The sequence below is a fragment of the Nelusetta ayraudi genome, unplaced genomic scaffold (assembly GCF_046127955.1).
Source record: "Nelusetta ayraudi isolate G7.1 ecotype Tasmania unplaced genomic scaffold, CSIRO-AGI_Nayr_v1 ptg000002l, whole genome shotgun sequence".
NCBI lineage: Eukaryota > Metazoa > Chordata > Actinopteri > Tetraodontiformes > Monacanthidae > Nelusetta > Nelusetta ayraudi.
Window position 1 is genome coordinate 12,285,313 of NW_027466052.1, and position 9,467 is coordinate 12,294,779.

The following is a 9,467-nucleotide window of genomic DNA, read 5'->3' on the forward strand; positions in this document are numbered from 1 at the left end:
GTGAAACAAGTCCCCTGACTGATTTGCAAAGCAACCAGACAGTTTTGTGCTGCTTGGATGACTAAAATGTTACAATAAAGCTTTTTTTTTCCACCACAGTGGGTTGAGCCACATGGACCAAGATTGGCAAAATCTGAGACTAAAACATCTGCATTCTTATAAAGACAAAATACATCAGGTATGGTGGGACCTCTCAACACATCATAAACTATTATGAGTCCCTTTCGAAATGTCAAGGACAGCTGGATAAAATCTTTGGAGCCACAGTAAAGCAAAGCGAGCCATTTTCAATAGCGGATGAAACACTCAACAGTTCAGTCTAGGACAAGGCTGACGGAGCAGGACACAGTAAATCCCAGTTCTCAGGAAGCACGAGGTGGGAGCCATCAAAAGCTGGATGAAATACCCAGCGAAGACCCCATCCAATAGAGACAAATGTGACTGCTGTCATTACCACAACGATGATAAGACATTACTGTGTTTTACTTTTCACACTGGCAGTGCACGCTAACCTGTTGATCCTGAGGTACGGAACAGCAACTCACACCACGTTTCACGTTTCTTATTCAATGTCAATGCAACATGTAAAGGCCTTAAGAATTAAAGCATGTCTTTCTGGCATATATGGAAGGTCAATAACGTAGTTTGGTGTAGTTCTGTCTAAGACACAGACAACACAATGTAACGTTAATTAATCTGATAAATTAAGTGATTTTAATACTCTAAATATATGTCATTGTCTAAATCCTCAGAACGCACAATTCCATGTATTCATTTATAGTGCAAAGTGTTTTTTCAAAGCTCAAGTCAATGTGTTTAGCCTTTGAATTCTCACCTTCATTGTCTAAAGTTGGAACTTGAGTGTTTGAATGCTAAATATCCCAAAATCTTGAAAAGGAAAAAAAGAAAATCACTTTCATACCTGGCATTGTACTGTGTGAATAGCTTTCTGTTAAAATAACTAAACGCCTGACTTTAAAAAAACTTTTTTTTAAGTGAATTGGGAGGTGATGGGCTTATTATGTTTCGCCCTTTAACATGAAGCAAAGAGAAAGTGCGGCGTGCAGAAAAGAAAAAAAAGCGCCCAGTGGAACAGGATGTTACAACTACCTTAAATGGAGCTTGAAGAGCAACTGAAGAGGACAATTGACAAGATGACACTGACTCTGCCATTATGGATTTCTTCAAAGGGTTGTTCCAAAGCCTCAGAGCCATGACAAGCTTTGGTCTTTAATCAGAATATAACAGCGCTTGAGTAGTTCCTGCATACTGGCTCATAAAAAAAAGTTGAAAAAGATAAAGGCGGCTGACCGCGCTCCGCACTCTTCTACCAGACTATTATAACACAGTGTGAGAGAATAGGGAAAAGAAAAAAAAAATGACACAAAGAATTTGGCGAGTACCTTTGTCGCGCTGAGAAGGCTCGACGTGCGCTTTGCATTGTTTGCCGGGAGCGAATCAGACGGAGCTTAGCCCGACATTATCGGATCTTCTTTCTGCAGCACAACAAACACATTTAATTTCTCTGCACACGGTGCGTGAAAATGAGAGTGGAAAGAAAAACCCTATATGTAATTGTGTTTCCATGCACTATCCATCAATCTTGTGGCCATTGTATCCCTTTCTCCTTTTCATAATTTCACGTGGTAAATTTCCTGAGACCCCTAATGAGAAAGAGTGAAAGGAAACCAGAGCATGAAAATTGTTACTAGGTTTCCTCTCCCATTTTTTTTTTTTTTCCCATATTAATTTTATTTAATTATCCCACAAAGCTCTATTTTGCACCGGGCCATCTCTGCCCGTGTCCCACTCCCACCGTGTGAGCTTTGTAATTTAATAAAGCTTAATTTAAGGGAGAGGTTGATTAAAAAATTAAGCTCCAGTGACGGCCACGGCCTCAGCCCTCCCCGTTTTCTTAAAAAGATCCAATATTTCAAATTATGCACACACCAGGCAGAAATTATCACCGCAGGACAAGTTAGTTAATGCTTTCCATACAATCACATGACAATGACGGCAGATATGAAGAATGACCCATTAAAGAAGGTGGAAAATTACAGGGGCTGGAAATATTTGCACCGCCTCATTGCAGGTCAGGCGCTTTTGTTTGTTGCCATGATTTTCATTCTTTCTCCCTTGTCCCTGCTCCCGTCCACACGTTCATTTCTTCATTCATAATTCATTATTTTCTACTACATCTGACAGCAGGTGATGGCCAAATGCACCCCGACACAACTGTGGTGGAGAGTTCTTCTATTTTTACCTCTGCGGGGTGAATGATGAGGCCGCGCTGCAAAGCCGGGCCGAGGCAGAAGAGAGAAATCCAAGCCTGCTGCCCTCTGCTTGGTTTCCCTGCAGAAAATTGCACCAACGGCATAATTACTTACACTCGCGCAGACTATTTGAAACACAATCTCCCCGAGTGATTCCGTCGGCGCGGCAACGTGTACAGTACACAGGCGCACGAAATGCAGAAAATGTGCGAGCTGTCGCTTCCCATCGCGAGGACGGGGAGGGAATAATTGATAAAGGCAATATCTACACTGCAGCTCAAAGTTAAATACCTTCTCACTGCCGCGGAAACATAATCCACACAATTAATGCTTGAAAATTATAGCCTGGATCTAGTGGCAGTTTTCAACCATAAGTTATTGATTTGGAAATGAAAACCTGTACTCTTCAAGGTTAAACCCAGTCCACCCTCATTACTGCGCTGTCCTTGAGAGGCCTGCAACAGGGCTGCTGCGAGGAGCAGAGAGGACTGCTTTAATGAAGGAGAATTTAATGGGATTTAATGTAGCTGGGGGCAATGGAGCAGCAGAGATATGGTTTTAACAAAGAGCAAGGGACCAAGGGTACAGCCAAGAGAGCAGCCATTTCCCTTCCCTTTTATTTATTTCACATTTGGCCAGGCAGGGTAAAAGCACACCACGTTTTTTTTTTTGTGTGTGACTCAGCCCGCAGAGTCAGTGGTTACACTTCTGTGCTCGGGACAAAACAGGCCTGGAGCTTTCCGTCACCGCATTCACACAGATATTAGATGACATGCCGTCTTTCAAAGCCGCTGACGTGATGTAGGAATCACATGTGCCTCGGTGTTTAAGTTGCCATTCTGTTTTTTTTTTTTTTTTGCTACTTTGCTCTCATATATGTTTTTGCCACATACTAAGAACAAGCAAATATTTTCATTTTTCAAACATGAAATGTGTTAAAGCACTTTTGCTTTACCTTTATGAATATGCCCGGAGAGACGGGGGCAGGGGGGGAAGAAAGCACACTGCTGACTGAGCACTGAAGAGAATGGGACACGCTGATGTGATAATGCAGGCAATATTCTACACTTATGATCATGAGAAAAACATCTCGGGGGCACCCAGCGGGGGTAAGAGCTACATTTTACATCTTGCCTCGGTCCGTTCTGCAGCAGAACAAGTGTTTGGAGAGAGAAGGGGCGCTTGCATCATGCAATGCCTTCCACCCCCTTATGCAGGTGCCTTTGGCTGCTTAACACAAAGCTTTAGGACAAATCCTACGCTGTTTTCTTTTCATAACCCGCTTCCATTATTAATTGCGTGGAGCTCCTCTGTCTGTGCCTCATGCCGGTTGGTCCTGCAGCTGCAGGGGTCACGATCGCATGAGCTTTGTCTTCAACTTGAGCGAGCCAAATATGAACAACGTGTGCTTTCTGTAAACAGCATTAAAAGGCCACTCCTGGAGCAAAGCCCCATCAATATGCCAAAATCTTGAAAAGAAAAAGAGAATCACTTTCATACCTGGTTTAGAGGGAGAGCCGAGTCATTTCTCTTCTTCTTTTTTTTTTCTCCCACTCAAACTCTGCTGGAGAGCTGACAGGGTGCTAATTCACAAATGGAAAGAGGACAGAGAGCAAAGATGTAATTACAAATGCCAATGCAATGATATAATTCATGCACTGCGTGTTGTTATCAGTGTCAATTCTCAATAATAACTCTTGGCCAGCGGCCAAACTCATTACTGATCTCCTTTCTCCAGAGCTGGATGCTGTGTATAAAAAAAAAAAAAAAAGAACTGCTCCTTCATCTCTCATCCTCTTTCACAGTTTCCCATCAAGACACAGGCCAGAAAAAATGTTTTTATCTTGTGCTTTAGTCGAGCGGTATGCTTTGCCATGTTATAAATGATGAGTCCCACCGCTGATGCTCCACCGTGGGTGGTAGCATTACATATACCTTGAAATGATCAAATAGCTAGCACACATTTAAAGAGATACACCTGAGGTGCATGCACCGCCTCATTAAGGTGTACTTTTCAAAGCCTTGGCCGGGTCCTGCATGTGTGGAGATGATATTTGAGCAGAGGGCACCAGGAAATGAGGAGAGGGCAGCCTTAATTCCGGCATGTCCTTTGAGGAAGGCGGTACGAGGCCTGGCTACTAAACCCGGATCAAGAGTCACTACCAATCTGTGATACAGAAGAGCAACAGAACATCAAACCTTTCGTGGCCCGTTTTAACCCTCTGGAAAGTTATTCGCCAACCAGATGTCGAATTCGCACAAATATACTACTGTAAAGCAACAGTGGCTGAACTGGTAATAGGTCATGTGCGGTCCAACAGGCTTGAACGCTATCAGATGAATAAATGGAGAGATGGACGCACTCCAAATCAAATAATTACATTCATACCACTAGGGGGCTTTTGAAGAATAAGCCAGGTCAGGTGACCATTTTTTTAACAGACCTCTCACTGAGCCCCATTCTTCAGGTTTCCCTTAGTTGCACTTAAGCCAAGGCGCTCAGGAGCAGCACACTGCCAAGTTGAAAAATCTACATCAGCACGACACATCCTGAAGATTATTTGATCAAAATCGCTGGACTAATTATTTTTAAGGGTGGCCCAATGAAAAAAAAACCTGAGGTAAAAAGGCCGCGGGCGGAGCAAAAAGACCAACTTTGGTCTGACCTGTGCGTCCTTCAGGAGTCATTTAATGGAGACAGGTGACAAAGCTGGATAACAGAGAGATTAATGGAAGAATAACAGTGGAGAGTAAACACAAAAACAATGTGACATGTGAGTTTTTCCTCTATTTCCCTACTTTACACAACCTTGGCCAAGTCATGGCACTTCACCAGATGGGGTATTCTAATTTACACAGGACCCAATGTTAACACATCTGTCACCTAAATTACAGTGCAAATAGCCAAAGAAGGGAAGTGATGCCGACAACTGTTCAAGCCTAACTAAACTTCAAACACATACACCTCTTAATGGAGTGCTTATCTGTCTGATTGTTAGCAGGATAAGTAAAGCAAGAAAGCCGACTCACAAACAGATATTTCTTAGCGCTGACATCTTCGTCTTAAAGTGAACTTATGAACCTTGTCAACGTCACTTAATTCCTCAAAATGACCAAAAAGCTGTGATAGCTATAAAACAAGCCCCATTGTTCGGCCATCTGCATTTTCCATTTAGTCTTTGATTTTCATCGGTGCTGTCCGTAATCCTAAAAACATGACTGATGGGAAACATTCAGTACAGTTTTAGGAGCAAGTGGTTCTAATTAAAATGCTCGTTCAAAGAGGGAAACCTTGGACAAGAGCATTTTTTTAATCATTCCTCACAGTGCACTGTATGTTTTCCCTTACAGTTGCAGTCACACTGGGGCTTCAAAAGGAGGGGGGGAAAAATGACAACCATTTACAAAACGAAACAGATTGAGCCACAGTTCAGTAATCAAGGCAACGGACACTTCAGCTGAAGGGAATGCGGTGTACAAATACAAAGATGGTGAAAGTCTTTCACCAAAGTCTGCACGCTCTGATTGGTGTCGGGTTTATTGTTCACACAGCAAAAGAAAGTCCTTAAACCACAAGAGAGTCTTGAAAAAAACATCTTGAGAGGGCCACAGCAATCAGCATGATTGATCAGGACAAGAAAACAGGCGCACAGAGCTTGACATGTTAAGTCATCCCCTTACTTCTGCGAGACCGTCGAACCCCAACCCCGACTTCCTAAATCAATACCACTTGAAGAAATCCAGTACCAAGGTCAGGGTGACGCTATAATCTCAGGACTTCCAGTGAAAATAAGAACGTAACAGCATAATCACTGTAACAGCTCCGGCTTTGGGGGGGGGCACTCGACATAATCGCTGGGCTTTGATGCCACCAACATATTTCATCTATTTAAAAAAAAAAAAAAAAAAAAAAAAGGAAAGAAAGAAAGAAGGAAAGAAAGAAGAAAAGTGGGCAAAAGGGAACTATATTTCAAGACTCTTCACAATTTAAGAAGGAGGCTGACTCCGTAAGCCACAGTCGACGTGAAAACAAGCTCGGTTATATCCAGAGAGTTAAAAGGTGGAATTCAGAGGAGCAGCCCTGCAACATTTAGTTATCCATCATCAAAATAACAGAGAACTCCAGTGAAACTGTTTATTTAGCCCTCGGTTTACGGCTCCCTGTAAAAACCAGACCAGTTTTTGATTTTCAGACTATGATTTTTGAGTTTATTTCTTTTTAAATATGAAGAGTATGAGAACCCACCTCTTAATCAATACGGTGACTGAACACTAACTTTTCATCCAACTCAACAATTTACCGAGCTTCATTTTTGCCTTAATTAGCCTCTTGTCAGGAGCACCCGCACCTTCTCGTCGGCTGACCAGTTGTATGAACGCGATTTTTACAGGTTTTTACAGTCACGCGATTATAAAAAAAAATAAATTAAAAAAAAAAAAAAAAACACAGTCAGTTCTGTGTCTGGATTTATGTTTGCTGGTTCGTTTGCCTGATGTCTGTGTGTCGCTAATTGATAGCGATGAAACGACCTGTCGACAGTCATCTCAGTTATATTCCTGATGACAGCTTCGCTTCAAAGCTGCGAAGTTTGGAGAAGCAACGGCAGGTGGTTTGACAACACCGATGCCTACCGCTGGTGTGAAGATCCTTCGGAGGTCGCCAGCTTCCCAGACACACGCTTCTTTTTCTTTGCTCCGTGCCTGCGGAACACTAAAGTAAAAGACTCAAACGCTCGCTGTCTCAATTAGCAAAACGTGACCGGAAGTGAAGTGATGCGTGATGTCACTGGGGCGGGGGGGAGGGGGGCGCAACTTAGGTGGTGTATTATTAAAACCAAGAGAGAGTATTGAAATAAATAAATATAAATAAATAAATAAATAAATAAATAAATAAATAAAATGGAGAGGTGAATAAATTGAGGCATATGTGACATTTACTCGTGGCCAGCCAAAAGGAGGGTGTGAGCTGTAGTTGCACAGCCAATGGACATCAATAAACAGTGCCTGGACCTTCTTCCTAAATTGAACACAATTAAAGATGTGAATCCAGTAAATGATGTAACTCTGAAGTCAGTTCACATCACACCTGCTTGATATGTAGCAGCTGAGAATGTGTAACCTGAAATGTTGTATTTGTTGTTTAGAATGATTGATATACAGCGTTAAAGTGTTTATGGAGCCTTTAAAACAAAACCTAATCCCAGTTCCTCTTCCTTCAAACACAACACAGCACTCATATAAACAGCAAATATCCTTTGATCTGACCTCTCACTTACATGGTTTCTGACTTTTAAGAAACTAAAATAAAAATTCATTTTGATACATCCTTTTCTTTGTACTTGTTTAAATAATCCAAAATTGGAATTGTTTCTGGTGCCTCTCTCAGCATGCTTGTGAGTGCACAGCTGCAGAGACAGGGCACTCGTCAGCCATCTACGGCCTGTATGTGTCCATCTGGAAAAGACATTGACAGAAACATGCTGTAACAGGACACAAACACTCTCTGTCTCTCTCTGCGTCTCCACAATGCCTCCCAGACCGGCTGGTGTCTGTGACAGGCCCTCTCCTGGTGAGCTCGCCTCTGTGATGAATGGCCACCTATCCACTCTTTATCGCCTCACTAAATCATACGCTTATGCTTTTATGACCAATTTTTGCTGCTTTGCTTTACTTTCTCCTCCTGTTTTTTGAATAAAACTTGACCATAAGAGGAGGTTTCATTTTTTTTTCACATTGTTCCTCACATCGTAATGATCTTCGAGGGTTTATCATACAGTGCTGTGGCTAGAACTAACTGAGGTGAATGTTTCAAGCCAAGCTGGGAGTGAAGGAACATTCTGAGAATATTTCCACTGAATTTGAAACAGCAAATATTTTTCTTGAAAATAAAATAAATATTTTTCTTCAGTATTGGTCTTTTCCAGCTCATTGCATTTATGCATTGCAATGTTTTATTCTCATCTATGAGACATTATTGTCCCATTTGGTGTGATGTAGGGTTTAGTCTATATTTAGATTATACAATGTTTAATGAGTTTCATATTTGGTTAATAATGGAAACTTACATAGTTGCGGTAGACAATAATGCAGTATGTATTACAAGGGTTAGGTGTGGTAGGTTTTGTGAAGTTGAATTTGTCTTGTCTTCTATAGGTTAAAGTCAATAAACAGAAAACCACATGAGATGCAACGCATCTCATATCCGTAAATGCTTTTTGATATATACTTTTACAACAACTACATTTTTATACTCTACAGGATATTTTGATGCACTATTGACGTTGGCCGCTGCCTAACAATGGTTGGGAGATATGACGTACTCTACTGCCCCCTAGTGGATATTAAAAAGCCCATCTATCAAATTTGTTTTGATTTATTGATGATTGATAGCTTCATCCTCAAAATTAATTAATATACCTCAGCAGAACTTTATCCATTCATTTTTCTTACATCGAGAAGCATCTTGCCCAGGCACAATGGGCGAATAGAATTGAGATTTCTTTCTGTTGTGATATAAATTTCGTGGTGAATATGTTTTCTGTTTTGTTTTGCTTTGTTTGTTTATTTACGGTGATGCATTCACACTCACAAGCCACACATAATCTGTATTCAAGTGTCATTTTTTTTTTTTATCCCACTTCTTGATGGGATCGCTGCCTACTCTGCAGTCCTCTTACGACTTTGAGCTATAGCGATGATCTATCAATCACACACACAAAGCTGGAGTGTGCGAGTCACTGCCAGGGGAGGTCTGACCTGCGGCCTAGCGTGACATTCAAGGAAGGAGTGCTACTCACCCAGGAAATCCTATTACAGCAAAGTATGATGGATATCAGCACTGCAAAAGCTCATATGTGGTCTGACATATAATTTGTTATAATTTGTGGAGAAAAAAAAGTGCATGGCCACATTCACCTTTTTCCCTGTCTTTCACTCCTCCAAAACTGGCCCCCAATTCACTCTCACATATTTGTAATGTTTAAACACAATGTGCCGAGCGATCCACAACAGAATGAAGAAAATGCTGACAGCACAATATTGACTGGATTAAAAAAAAAAATCTTTAAATTAACTGAGTTTTGGTGAAATATTCCTCACTTCTTTTTGCTATAAGATCTGAATAGATGCTATGAAGTTTGCACCCACCCCCAGCGACCCTCCCACCACCACCACCACCCAAAGGAAAGACAAATC

The 9,467-nt window shown here is 41.5% G+C and overlaps 1 long non-coding RNA gene across 1 annotated transcript; it reads right to left on the reverse strand.

The window, feature by feature from the left end:
* Window positions 1-868: 868 nt before the first annotated feature.
* Window positions 869-7,039, reverse strand: LOC142887882 (uncharacterized). The gene is made up of 3 exons (XR_012926613.1): window positions 6,906-7,039; window positions 3,774-3,856; window positions 869-2,352 (listed from the first exon to the last, which is right to left on the reverse strand). It is a non-coding gene; the product is annotated as an uncharacterized LOC142887882 (long non-coding RNA).
* Between the last annotated feature and the right edge of the window lie 2,428 nt (window positions 7,040-9,467).